At 27.2% G+C, this 15,927-nt stretch overlaps 1 protein-coding gene across 4 annotated transcripts in view; it reads right to left on the minus strand.

Moving 5' to 3' along the window:
- LOC136085711 (uncharacterized) overlaps nucleotides 1-15,044 on the minus strand; it is a 123,538-nt gene extending 108,494 nt beyond the window's left edge. For 2 of the 4 annotated variants that reach the window (XM_065807032.1, XM_065807031.1), the window contains exon 1: nucleotides 14,884-15,044. The gene's annotated coding sequence lies outside the window, so the exon portion shown is untranslated. Of the gene's footprint in view, nucleotides 1-14,861 lie in introns of all 4 variants that reach the window. The other 2 variants (XM_065807030.1, XM_065807033.1) reach the window with 2 other exon arrangements.
- Nucleotides 15,045-15,927: the final 883 nt, after the last annotated feature.

The raw sequence follows: 15,927 nt of genomic DNA on the forward strand, positions 1-15,927 counted from the left end.
AAAAAGGGTGGTTTTCTCCTTCTTTTTGCTTAAATTCAAAGAATGCGTTAAATGAACCCAATATATCCAAACCAGTAAAAAGTAGGTGAATGATTTATAAAAATTTAGATTAGTCTACTTATCGTATCGCTTAATTACATTTAAAATACAATAATTTCTATGGCTGAAAACTGGGTTTTTGAAATATTGATTGAATAACACAACAAACAAACTGTTTCGGATTTGTTTACGCAAGAAACGCAAATATTTTGTTCTTCCTCGGGGGTTTCTAAAATTGACCCATTTTGTAATACAAAAAAATTTATTATTTACAAACAAGTTTATACTTACTATTTAACATAACACAAAAAAATTTATGAACAACTTTATGTCATATTTTATTAAATTAAGTTAACAGTCAACTAATAGTATTAGATTTAAACGTCTCTGTATATAAATATAAATACATATATATATATATATATATATATATTATATATATATATATATATATATATATATATATATATATATATATATATATATATATATATACATATATATATATATATATATATATATATATATATATATATTCAAAAATATATTTTATATATATATATATATATTATATATATATATATATATATATATATATATAAAATTCAAGTTTCTGTGAATTTTAGTGATCCAGTTATTGCAAATTAATAAAAAATAATTTGTTCAGAAAAAAAAAATCGAATCGATGTCACGCACAGGAAGAATTTTACATAAAATTTGAGTCCACCAAACAATGTAATACCAATTAAACTTGAATCAGTATTTGCAAGAACATTTAGATTTCTAATTGCTTATCCAAAAACTGTTCCCCCATGGGATTGCAACATAGTTTTAACATAAACTTAGTCTTAACATAATCCAAAAGCTGTTCCTCCATGGTATTGCAACATGGTCTTAACATAAACTTCGTCTAATAGAAAAATGTATTTTTTATGTTTAATGTCTATTGAGTGTGAAAAAACCTTTTGTAGATAAATATCTTCATGAATAGATTTTACTTTGGATGTTAGACTTGTTAATGTTGTAATGCTAAGAAGTTCAAGGTCTTATCGGATATTACTATATGTAGCATGTGACATTGCAAAATACTCAAAAGTTCTAATCATTGTTTCAACAGAGTACTTTTTATCTCTAACTGGTTTATTGCACATTGAAAAAAGTTGCTGTTGAATTAATTTTTTTTTAGTGCTTATCTTAAATGAATTTAAAAATTGAACTGCTTCTTTGATATGAGATCATCCATTTAATATAGTAATTCTGTTCTGTAAGAGTGTTTTTATTAAACATTTGACTCCAAAATGAAAAGATTCATACTGAAAATTATTATTTAATGTTAGAGCAAACAATGGAACACCTGTTTTATGAACGAAATCAAACGAATGAATCAAAAATTGATTTTCTGCTTTAGAATTAAATATACCAATTCCATTATATTTAAAGTTTTCTATGTTTGTTTTCAGACCATTAAAAGATTTTTCAACATCTTTTAAACTGAAAGCAAATCGCCAAGTTGAACATTTCTAGTTTATGCATGAGATCTTGAAGTTGTTCTAAGACAACCAGATGGTTTAGGTACTAAACTTAGTTTTACACACTTGAATACAGTTGGAGGATCAAAAGATCTTTCTTTACATAATCTTTTGTCGAAACGTACACAGCACGCTCTTGCCTTTCGCAAACAACAATGTTGTTCTTATCTCGTATGTTGTCTTTTGGTATAACAACCAACCACTTTTTTCTTTCTTCTGTTGTTCGAGGAAGACGATATGATATTTCTCCATTAAGCATAAATCACACTATTTGCCACCAAGTTTAAACGGTTTAGCATGATCTAAAGTTTTCCACGAAAGGACAGTATTTAAATTCTTCTTTTTATTACTTCACACAAATTTAGAAAGATTGGTGGAATGAGCTTTAATTTCATTAAGAACATAATTTTTATGTTTGTAAAAACAATCTTTAAAAGTATTTTCTGAAAGACCAATGTAATAGATTTGACGATTCGAATAAGGCCGGAAGTTTAAATTAAAAATTCACCTTACTTTTTGATCACAGTAGTACATATATATATATATATATATATATATATATATATATATATATATATATATATATATATATATATATATATATATATATATATATATATATATATATATATATATATATATATATATATATATGTAGTTTTAGCTATATAATCTCAAACATTATTATTAGGAAAAGAGAAAGTTTCAATGAAGTTCATGCAATATTTTTATTTTTTGATCTCCTTTTTATTTTCACAACAATATACAAACTTGTCAAATATGAACAGTTACAAAATAATTTTATTCAACACAACCCACAATAAAATAAACTACATTTGCAGTTTTATAGAACTTATTATAAGCTAAATAATTTAAAACGCGTATAAAAAGGGGTTAATTTATTACGTTAGGGGTTAGAAATATTTAAGGCCCCTTGTTAATCCATTTCGCCATATTTAAAAATAATTTAACTCCCGGGATTTATTTATTTCAAAATAGATTAACCGGGGAGCTAAAATGTTTTAACCGAGAGTTAATTTTTCGGGGAGTTATTTCATTTCGCGTCGTCGGCAGACTGATTTATGTCAACTTGATGGAAAGTTTTTAAGTAAACATATCATTTGTGAAAACGAACCCACAAGATAAAGGCATCTTTTTTATTTTTAAGTTGGTAGGAATGTCATTGACATTTGCGCCAAATTACATGTCAAACTCATAATTATTTTTTTTTGTTTACGCTTGTTTCTGAAGTACCAAAAGTGCATTCGGCGATTTTCACGATGTCTAATTTTGTTGAGCAAAGAAGTGCTATTAAATTTTGTTTGCGGAATGATATTTCTGCTGCTGAAACGTATCGAATGTTGCAAAAGGCCTTCGGTGAAGAGACTATGTCTCAAAAAAATGTTTACAAGTGGTACAAAGACTTCAAAGAAGGCCGAGAACGTGTTGATGACTTGGAACGCTCCGGACGACCATCGACTTCGATTGATGATCGCCACATCAACAAAATCAAAGAATCGGTGCTTGCAAATCGTCGGTTAACCATTCGAGACCTTGTTGACATAGTTGGAATATCATTTGGGTCGGTGCAAGCGATTTTGAAGGATCATTTGAGCCTCAGAAGACTCAAATCACGTTTGGTGCCGAAATTTCTCAATTTATTTGAAAAAGAGCGTCGCGTTAAAACGTGTGAAGCAATGCTTTCTGACTATCAAGACGTCTACAAACAAATTATTACTAGCGATGAGACTTGGGTCTACGCATACGACCCTGAAACAACCGACCAATCGAGTGAATACCGTGAAAAAGGCGAGCCGAGACCGAAGCAACCACGTCAAAGTCGCTCAAAAATCAAGGTCATGTTGACTGTTTTCTTTGATTGTTGTGGTGTCGTGCACTATGAATTCCTTCCAACTGGCCAAACTGTCAACAAGGAATATTATTTAAGCGTTATGCGACGTTTGCGTGAAGCTATTCGCAAAAAGAGACCGGAATTATGGGCCAATAACTCTTGGATTTTGCACCACGATAATGCGCCTTCGCACACAGCACTGGTTCTTCTTGAGTTTTTCGCCAAAAACTCTACCCATGTTGCTCCACAACCACCGTATTCGCTTGACTTAGCACCGTGTGACTTCTCGCTGTTCCCAAAGCTCAAGAGACCACTCCGTGGAAATCGTTTTGAGTTCATTGAAGAGATTCAACGTGAATCGGCACGCGCATTAAAGGCTATCCCTACCGAGGACTTTTCGGCATGCTTCGAAGACTGGAAAAAACGTTGGCAAAAGTGCATTGGGGCTGGGGGAGGGGATTATTTTGAGGGGGACGATACAGATTTGGAAGAATAAATAAAGATTTCCCATTTTATAAAAAAATTCACCTTACTTTTTGATCACAGCAGTATATATATATATATATACATATATATATATATATATACATACATATATATATATATATATATATATATATATATATATATATATATATATATATATATATATATATATATATGTATATATATACATATATATATATATATATATACATATATATATATATACATATATATATATATATATATATATATATATTTATATATATATATATATATACATAAATATATATATATATATATATATATATATATATATATATATATATATATATATATATATATATATATATATATATATATATATATATATATTAACACTTATCTTATTTTCTTCCATAGCGTTAATTAGATAAGTGTTTTTACTAATTTTTATTGCTCTGTTCTTTAAATACATTGAGCACTCTAATTGTACAAAACACTAGGACAAATTTCACGCTAAAGTGAGTTATTTTGATAAAATAAATAAATAAATTCAAACAAAAACCAAGTAATTATTTGGTTGCCATATGTTTCAAAAGTTTTAAATTTTATTTTCTTGTTTTAAATTTCTAATTAAAGTCGTGCCTCATACTTTTTATATAAATAGTAGTTAAACTACATTTTGATATAAGCGTAAAATTGTCCCCGTAAGTAACGATAATTATTATTTTTTTTTTTTTTCAATATAAATTTTAGGTGCCCCAAGAAGTCCTTACGGTCTTGTCACAGAGCACCGCTGAAGTGCATTTAACCAGGAAGTTCACGCCTCCTTCCTTACCGTGACGCGAAAATTTGTCCAGAGCTCGTTTCGAACCTGGATAACTAATTAATAATAATTTGGATAACTAATGAATAACTAATTTGATTTAAGATACATAATTGAGCATTATTATTATTGTTGTTATACTAATATTTCTTCTTATTGTTTTAGTCAATAAAATGTTAAAAAGCAATAATTTAGTTATTGTCATATATTCTTTGAGTCCACAACAATATTATTAACTTGTTAATCATTGTGAAAACAAAAAAAAAAAAATTAACAAAGCTCATGACATGACACTAGAGGTTATGTTTTTCAAAGCTAGAACTTACGTATCTCCACAAAAGTATTTTGAAGATTATCTATCCTCGGTTTACCAAAAACCTACTTTTACAGCACATGTTTCTAATGACAATAGAGAACTTCTTGCCACATCTGCTGCTATTCCTAACAGTAACAACTCCTCAAAAAAAAAAGGTTTGCTTCTTTTGGCGAAACACTGTGAATCCTAGATATAAATGTCCAGCTTGTTGTGTTCTATTAATGAGAATGAGCCATTACAAACCCGTACATTTGATACAGCTGTTGCAGGACTTCTTAATTAAAATGGCAGATTAGTTGCTTTTTTTTTTGCAATTGTTATATCGATCTGACGTAAAATATCCCCCTATTGAAAAAGAGGCATGTGCTGTTATAGAATCTGTTCGCATTAGTGTCATCTACTAACTGGGAAGCGTTTCAAGCTTTTAACTAATCAACAATTTGTATTGTTTATTTTTAAAAAGAATAATGCGAGTAAAATCAAGTATGATAAAATATATCAATGGCGTCTTGAGCGTTTTTGTTACAACTTTGACATGTGTACCGAAAAGAAATACAATATTGCACCTGATACTTTTAGCTTTATGAACACTTCAGCAATGAGCTTGTTTACTCTATTGTCTTTACACAATTCGTTATGCCACCTTGGTATTACCAGAATGATTGCTTCTCTCAAACTATCATTCTCAGTAAATGCTTTTCTTCCTACAATATCCAGTGAGTCTCATCTTGCCATGTCCAATAAGGTTGAAAACAATATTTTAACGTAAAAGACGATCAACTTGAAAGTGCATGGCTTAGTTAGATCTTTGAACAATTAATTACTTAAAACTTAAAGTTGTCGGGGAGAATGTAATAAAATTGAACATTATTGTTGTTTTATTAATATTTTTTATACAGGAAAAATAAAAAAATGATTTTCACATAGTTTATATATAAACATCTGTTTAATATATAAACATCATATCTGTTAAAACTAAAAGTATAAATCTAAAAATGTGACTCTACAAAAATCAAAATGTTCCGTAAGTAACCACGGAGTTGCCTACTAACATAATTTATATATATAATATATATATATATATATATATATTTATATATATATATATATATATATATATATATATATATATATATATATATATATATATATATATATATATGCATATATATATATATATATATATATATATATATGCATATATATATATGTATATATATATATATATATATATATATATATATATATATATATATATACACACACACACACATAATATTATATAGCAGTTTCACTTAGAAATATTATATCGCCGATAAAGCTGTTTTTCTATTGTATAAGATCATAAGCATTTTGTTGCTTAACTGTAGCTTTTTCATATCGCCTGTAACACACCATCTCCAAGTTTCCCGCTTCTACTTTTAACTTTTTCTCCTGAAACTCTAAGCTCTGGACGCTACTACATGATCAACTGCGACTTTAAACCACCTTAATCTTCCCTGATGCACCCGTCAGGTACACTCACTATTCCTAATCTCTAAATAAGTCCACAAATACTTTTCTTGTTTTCTTAGTTGCACCGCACTTAGATTTTAACTCAGTACTCAATGTTTTTAATAGAACAGAGCAATAAATTAGTAGAAATTATAGATAGTAAATAGATAGTAGTATTCGATATGCATATATATCGAGTGTATAAATATTTAAAATCGCTTAAAAATATATAGTGCTACTGTTATTATATCCATATCTTTACTAATTGACAGATTTAAAAACAAACACATTTGGAAAACATCGAGTTGAAATACTTTTTCTGTAATTCGTATAAATTTTTCCAAGGGAGTTAAAATATTATGGGGAGTTAATTTGTTTCGCCGACAGGGATTAATTTATTTCAAGGGGAATTAATCTATTTCAAAATAGATTAACTCCCCTGATAATTTTTTACGCTGCGGGAGTTAATTTATAATGGGGGTTAATTTATTTCATGACACCAACAATTTGATAAAATTGTATTGTTGAGTGAAGTGATGAAGTTGCAAATATTTGGATGACAGCCTTAACTGTCTTTTAGGTTATTTCGGTTAACTGTTAATGGAACTTAATTTAATTTTTTAGGAAACTTTTATCGATAAAATTATGGAAAAATTTGGCTCCATTTGAATTGACGCTAATAGATAACGGATGGTTAAACTAAACAATGTTTCGTGCTCAAGATTTTATGACTTTAATGGATTTGTTGTGAACAATTTTGTTTTACAAAAAAACTGTAAGAATTTTAAATGAAATTTTTTATTCAAAACTAGAACAATTTATTAAAAGTTAGTGTATACAAATGTTAAACTTTAAACTTTTAATAAGTTTATTTACAAAGTAATAAAGCTACCTCTAAAACAACTGTTCTTTGACTCTTTGATACTTTTTTTAATTATTTAAAGATAAACTTTTAAAAGTAAATTTGGGTAAATTGAATATAGAAAAATTTACATTGCATAACCCTGTAGTTGTACGCGTTAATTAAACTTACATTTAAATGCATTAACAACTTTTCCACCTTTTATTTTATATTAGAAAAATAAAAAATAAAAAAAGTAGAAGTCACTGTTGCAAAATGCAAACGGCTCGACTAATTTCATTTACAACCTCCAGATTCCCCATTCAAGAAAGTAAATTCGTTAAACAAAATAGTTATCTTCCTGACTTTGACCTATTATAAGAGAAAATGTTGGTTCAATTATATCTGCGCAAAAAACAAATAACATTGAGAGCAAAAATATAAGTTCATTAAATGAAACGTGTAAACACGTGTATCAGAAAGATACACAAATGATTTCATTTGTTTCGTCAGCTTAATTTCCTACTGATCGTGTTATCTTCTTTCTTGTTTTCTTTCCTCAAACAATAAGTAGTTCTGATTCAGCGGAAACCTGTACCATAATCCAGTGGGACAATTTGAGAAGGGCAAAGATGGGCAACCAGTTTTTAGGGAATTATTTTACTAGCGTTATTATTCTGAAAACTTGAAAGTTGACCGCAACTGGATTTGCTTTTCTTTTTAAGGCTGGGTCAGAATTATCGTGAGCCTTGCTGGTTGTTTGCCAATCAATGTGATTTTCTTAATTGACTGTGGACTAGCGGCGTAACTGGATCTCGTTATCTAAATTAAAAAAGTAGACGCATGAATATTCACTCATCCAAATATCTACTTCTATTGTCTATTTCTGATGGAAATCTGGAAACTGTTTAGATTAAGATCATGAAAATGCAATGAACAAAAACAGCTGAATTTGCAGAAAAAGGTGGTTGTGAGAGTCATTAAAACTATATTTACTTTTGCAAAACTATGCTAACCTTTTCGATGACACAATCAGCGAGTTAAAGTGATAAAGAAATTTTTTTGGATTTAATTTCTATGTGTAGAAATTAAATCCGAAAAAATTAACCATTCTGTTAATTCCTTCTGTAGTAAAATTAGCAGAACGGGTAAGTGATTGACTAACTCTGCAAACTTTGTCTGATTAATAAAGCTTCTGTCGAGCTCCAGAGCAAAAAAATATATCTTTTTCGTGCAACCATTTACTCTCAATGACCCTTACAGAGCTTCAATTTATTCTTAATTTACAGGACAGCACAATTTTAATTTAAAAGGCACTAGCAGGAAACTGTAACACGACTAAAACTTTTGAATACATCCGGAAGAATAATGCCGGAGTATTTTTTGATGACTTACAACAGGATCATTAAATTTAAAATGGAGAATTTTTGTTTAAAGTAAATGTTTTTTTTTCTATATCTTCTTTTATTATTATTATTTTTTTTACATTATTTTTTGTCGTTGAAGAAATGTTAAAACCTACATAAATTTACAAACTAAATTAATGGCCGGAGCAAGAAGACATTATTTTGAAAAAATATACTTCTTACAAAATATTTTCTAAGAGTATAAAGTATAAACTATGAAATAATTAAGATGTTTACAAAAATATTGACATTGAAATAAGATTGTTATTATTGTTAAGTAATACTATAAATAGGTTTAGATTAGGAAATAAAAATAAAAAAGTTGTAAATAATATTAGTGATAATGGGTAAAGAATATCAGAAAGAAAAAAATTGTAAATAATATTAGTGATAATGGGTAAAGAATATCAGAAAGAAGAAAATTGTAAATATTATTAGTGATAATGGGTAAAGAATATCAGAAAGAAGAAAATTGTAAATATTATTAGTGATAATGGGTAAAGAATATCAGAAAGAAGAAAATTGTAAATATTATTAGTGATAATGGGTAAAGAAAAATCAGTAATTACTAAATTTATTTTTTTAACTTACAGGATAATTGAATTTAAGATTAATTTAAATTAATTACATGATTTTTTAGTTGGAGAAGTGTTTTAGATCATTTTATTTTATTATTTTGTTTTAAAAGAATTAGTTAAAACAAGATAAATCAAAAATTGTCTGTAATAAACACCGCCTTGATTTAATTTTAAATTGATTAAGTGAGATATTCTTTTCGGCAACATTGTTTGTAAATCTTTTCCACAAAAATGGCCCGCCATTCTGAATTGAATAAGAATTCTATTTTAAATTAGATTTCGATACAGCAAAGTTGATTATGAAATAACTTTTAAATTACATATGGTGTTTTTTGGAGACACATTTTTTTTTAAACATAAACTGTAATACTTGATGGATGTTAAATTTGAGAATATTTAAGGCACCAGTTGATATATTGAAACTGCAATATATCAACTGCAGTCACGCTTCCAAGCCAACAAACAGGTTACTGATTTGTTCGAATTTTGGCATCCTCATCATTTAAAGAGTTTGTCGTTTTTAAAGAAGTGTTTTGGGGGTGTGGCACCCCCACTTCCACCTAATCCTCAAAGAAGGAAAATTTCAAGTTATAGTCAATTTTTTGAAAAAAAATAGTCGACTCGTCGGCTATTTGAAATATTTCAGACGGGTGAATTTAAGTTTTGAGAAACTTTTTTATTTTTAGGAAGCAGTTTGTACATTTCAAGGATTCACCCCCTTTCATCTTCTTATTTGTAGAGTCGTCTCTCGCTGTCAGCACCATAAAATAGATCAAATATTAAAGTTATGTTTGGATGATTCGTTCGGTGGAAATACTAATTCACCTAATCTGTCATATTGTTTTGTAAAAGCAATACGTAGTTAATATGACTATTTAGCATCGAACTTTGACAATCGTGATATACAATTAAAGGAAAGTGAACATGGACAGATGACACGTATTTTTTAATGCATGTCAATAAAGTAGTGAAATAGTTTCTATAAATTTAACTGTTTTTTTATTTCCTGAAAATTTAAAACTGATTAAGAAAGCTAGACCGTGATAATGAGTTTTAAATGAAATTATTCGAACCACCACAATATTAGTAAGTTTAAAGACATAAGTTAGAAATGGAATAAAGGAAAGGAGGAAAAGAGTCAAACGAAGATAATACTAAGATAATTGAGAAACTAACTAATGAGTTTATATCAAACTAATTTGTACATAATCTAAGTAGTTACTAAAGCTCTGTTGAAGAGGAGTTTGTTTGATTTTTGTTGGAAGACTAAAAGTAAGCCAGAGGATGTCTTGATTCAATTCACTGCTCATATTTAACTATATTCAATATTCTATTTGTTAAATCTTTTGTATAAGTTTTTATAAAACCATAATACTAAGTTAATGTTACAATATAACACTTATTTATTAAAATACTTATTATTAACACTCATTTATTAAAAGTGTTTTATTTTCTTATTACCGACTAGTTTTAACTTAGCTGTTCATTAAATTTTACCGCAATTAAATTCAAATTGAATTAGTTAAATTGGCTTTAATATTTAACTTTGAAATTTAATAGAAAAAAAAAATACTTATAAAATAGAACATTAATTACCTTAATTAAATATTAGGAACTTTTATGTGAAAAGTCATTAAGCTTGGTAGCCTTCACTTAAAGATTTTAGACTTTAAATTATGATCAGTTGCTAATGAAAGATTTATAAGGCAGAAAAAAAAAAAGATAATAAAAAAACCATGGTGTAATCAGTAGACATCTTTATTATGTATTTTTATTGTTAAGAAAAGTAGTAAGCGTGTGTTTATATGTGTGTACGTGTGTGTGTATGTGTGTGTTTGTGCATGTGTGTGTGTTATAAATTTTTATTTTTGTGAATTATGAGCAAATCATTATCATTTATAAAAAATCGAGATAAATGATCAGATAAATTGTATGTATATTTCATTTTAATTAAAATTGCGATGAACCTTTTAAGAATAATTTTTCTAAAAACATTCAGCATAAGTTGTCAATTGGTCATGCCGAATAAATATTTTAAAAAACTCACAAGCATTTATTTAATATATTTGAATTTAAACACCGAGATTGCTTTCACATATGGCTATTGGATTTTTCCAGTTTAAAGAGTTTTCTTTGGCAAAGAATTTATTCATAAAATAATATATATGAATTAAGCTTTGACTAATTATTACGTATTACTTTTTCTTACTTTAGAAATATTTCTATAGCCTAATTATAATAATAATTCGAAGCCATAATTTTATCTAAAAGCCGCGCCTTATATTATTTGACTGAAATTCTTAATATTAGTATGGTCAACATATGTTTCACAAACACAATCGGCATCTAAATTATTAAAAAGATTCTATTTACAATGAAAAAAGAAACAGGCTAAAATATAACATTGTGAAAGTACCACTAAACAGATGTCCGCAAATTCTGGCTAAAAGAAAAGCTTAAATATGATTATGTCAAAGAACTGAAAACTTTTTCATCAAAGACAAAATAGAATATGTATATATATATATATATATATATATATATATATATATATATATATATATATATATATATATATATATATATATATATATATATATATATATATATAAATGCATATATTTATATATATATATATATAAATATATAAATATATGCATATATATATATATATATATGAAATATATATATATATATATATATATATATATATATATATATATATATATATATATATACACACACACATATATATATATATATATAAATATATATATATATAAATATATATATATATATATATATATATATATATATATATATATATATATATATATATATATATATATATATATATATTAGGGCTATGACTTTTTTTTCAAACCCATGTTCCTGTACTGTTGTGTGTTGATCTTTTACCTGAAAAGTTCAAAATGAACTATTATTTGTATATCTTTTGAAAAAAGTTCACCCCCCATTGAAAAATTGATTTTGACAAAAGTACTACTATGTATTCAAATGTATTTAGAAAGTCATAGTGATGCAATACAATAAATTTTTAATCCAACAATGACTCAGACCGTTGACCTTGCTCTTGTTTTTGCTTGTTGCATAGAAGGAATAAAAGGTGCAATTTGTCTTTATTTTTGCATGACGAATACATTTTCATCAGTACTTTGATTGCGCGCTCTGCGCATTGATTACTTCTTGGGATCTGTAGTGTGAACTCTCGCTTCAAGTGAGTTTTCAAAGAGCTTAAAGCCTTTTTGTATTGATTTAGTACTTTAGCCAAGTTATTAAAGTTGTTTTCGGTGTACAGTTGGTCTGTAAACCAATAGTCTCTCGATATAAACTGACATACTGTCTGCAGAACTGTACTTGTTGAAGTAATTAAAATGAAGGCCAGAATCGCTAATATAGCTCTGGAATTCCACCTCGCAACGCTGATGTTTGGTAATTTCTGAAACCGTATCAATGGAATATTTCCATTTTCATCATCAAAAAATTGGATCACTTGAGTGAGAGGAAATAAAAGTTTCATATCATTTCTCTAGCCTGATGTTTCGAGAATTACTTCTATTCCTTTATCAAACTGTGTTTTTAGTTGTTTGTACTCCTACAACAGTTGAGATAGAAATAAATATTCAATGTTCAGCGATTGTGTTTTACTTCCAAGTTCTTCATCCATCACAAAACAGAGGATTATATTTAATACATGGTGTTGACAACTGATAAACTGAAGCTTGTTGATGCGTTTCTCTGTGAACATTCGTTGCATTATTACAACAGAAACATTCTTTTTTCCAGTATTAACACTGGTGGTATCTGCAACAGTCATCTGTATTGAATTCCATTAGTGAAGTTCATTGAGGACTTTAGAAATACCTTAAGAAATAGCTTTTTTCTGCCGTCTACCAAGCCCAGGAAATCCAATTTGATTTCTCTTGTTTCATTTTTAAGGACAACTACTTGATAATTGATTCCATTGATGTGCTTGCCATCAAAGTATAAGGTCCAACTTTCCATATGAAACTTTTCAATAATTTCTTTTTTCAGCTTGATTGCCTCTTTGATTGCTGACTTGTAAATAGCTGATTTACATGAAGTTAGGATGTCAATGCCTTTACAAACCAATTTCTTGCATATGTTAGCAGCTTTATGTGTTGATACTCTTGTGTTGCTCACCAAGTTGACTGCAGTTTTGCTATTATGATGTTTTCTGCTTGGTGAAGGAGTAGCCTCATCTTCTCCTTTTACATCGTTTTCATATTCACTGTCGTAAATCTCAGAGTCAGAATCACTAAAACCAAGATAGTAAGATGATGAGTTGGATGACCTGTTGGAAAGTTTTGTCTTTTAGAGGAATGGATTGTTTCTTTACTGGCCGTTTGGCCTGTAGAATATCCCACTGTTCTTTTGCTTTTTTACTTAAAGATGATACAATTGCTTGTCCTCGGAAGATAACCATGTTCCATCCACTTATCAAAAATATGATCAACGTAATATTAAAAATTTTATTAAGGGGTTCGTAGCTTCCCCGCTTGACACATTAATCATAACTTTAACGTCGCCATACGTTGCTCCTGTAATAACTATAAAATTAGATAAGCAGCTATATATACACAGTATAAATTAGTCAAGAATATTCTTAATTGTTTCAGAATGTTCTAAATTGTTTAAGAATATTTTAAATTATTCTAAAACATTCTGGAATTTTCCAAAATGTTCTAAAGTTCTAAACACTTTTAATTTATACAAGTTTTAAATACATTTCTGCAAATCCACACGTAATATTAGTAGCAGTAACAAGATTAAATAAATGACGATTCGTAATTTTAACTGCGGGTGACTTTCTTTTACAACCTAGAGGAATTGAACATGTTTTCAATGTTTTCTAACAAAAGTTCATCGATTTATGTATAACACAAGATATAATTATTTTTTCAGGTCAAAAAGTCATACTCCTAATGCATATATTTATATATATATATATATATATATATATATATATATATATATATATATTATATAAATATATATATATATATATATATATATATATATATATATATATATATATATATATAAATATATATATATACATATATATTCGTATATATATATTTATATATATATATAAATATATATATATATATATATATATATATATATATATATATATTGATTATTATATCGTTGTATATATATAAATATACATATAGCACGATTGCCGTGTACTGCATAAAACTTTAAGTACTATTAATAATGTTGTTTTCATTTAAAAAAAATGAAATGTACATAATATTAATAAATATATATATATGTATATATATATATATATATATATATATATATATATATATACATATAAATATATATATATATATATATATATATATATATATATATATATATATATATATATATATATATATATATATATATATATATATATATATATTCATATATATAGATATATGAATCCACTCCAAAATGAGCATAAAGAGTGCCTTACATTTTTTAAAAAAGCAGCTTACTATAAAAAATAGTTTTATTAAATCCTAATAATTAATCTTCTCTGTCTTTGCTGTCTTCTTTCAAAAGCGTATATTTTTCTAATATCTAATATACTTTTATTTGTATAAAAATTAATGTTTCAAATAACTCATAGACTGTACTGGAATTTTTCTCTTATCTTAATATGCATAGACTTCGCATATGGTGAAAATCTTTTTCTAATAATTTTATTAAAAAAGAAGATAAAAAAAAAAGAACTTTTTATAAAGTTATTTTCTAAGTATAAAATATTTTCTTGTTTCATTAACGGTACTTTTAACGAATAAAACATAATTTAAGCTATTTAACCAGAAGTTATAAAAAATGTCGTAAAATGGATGGATCATTTCTATAATTGTTTCTCATATTTTTTCGTACATTACTCAGCTAAGAGTTTCCTGTCTATAAATAGATTTTACTATACACGTCGTCAAAGTCTCGATAAATTCATGCGCGCGCATTTTTAATAGTACGCATTGAATCTATTGACGCAGAATCACATGAAACAAGTAAATACACATATGAATTATGATAGCAACCTTAAAAAAAGCTGTTATTTACTTAAGAAAGTTGAGTTTGAGGCGGGGGGGGGGGTGCCGGTGGTGGTTATGCTTAAACAGAAATTAAAGAGGCCCAACGCAGCAAATATATAAATAAAAAATTTGAATTTTTGGATTAGTTTGGGACCGAGAAGTATTGCTCCCTCGTCCCCCTGTCTTTACGCCAGTGTTTACAGATTTTTATTTGTCAAGTATTGACTTTTGGATGCTTTTTATATTTAACTTTTCAGAAATGGAGATATTATTTTATATATATTTTCATATATATAAAAATCCTGTAAAAAATTTGTTTTAATTACAAAATTCAATTTTACTTCACGTGTCCATTGGCCTTTTTAGTTCTCATTGAATCTTACATTTATTTTATCACTACCTTTCATACTAGCTACAACTCTGAAACTTCAAACTTAACTCTTAAACTTCAGTGTTAAAATTGTGTTCAGGGGCGAAGACCTGGGGTAAGCA

Source organism: Hydra vulgaris, chromosome 10 (assembly GCF_038396675.1).
Source record: "Hydra vulgaris chromosome 10, alternate assembly HydraT2T_AEP".
NCBI lineage: Eukaryota > Metazoa > Cnidaria > Hydrozoa > Anthoathecata > Hydridae > Hydra > Hydra vulgaris.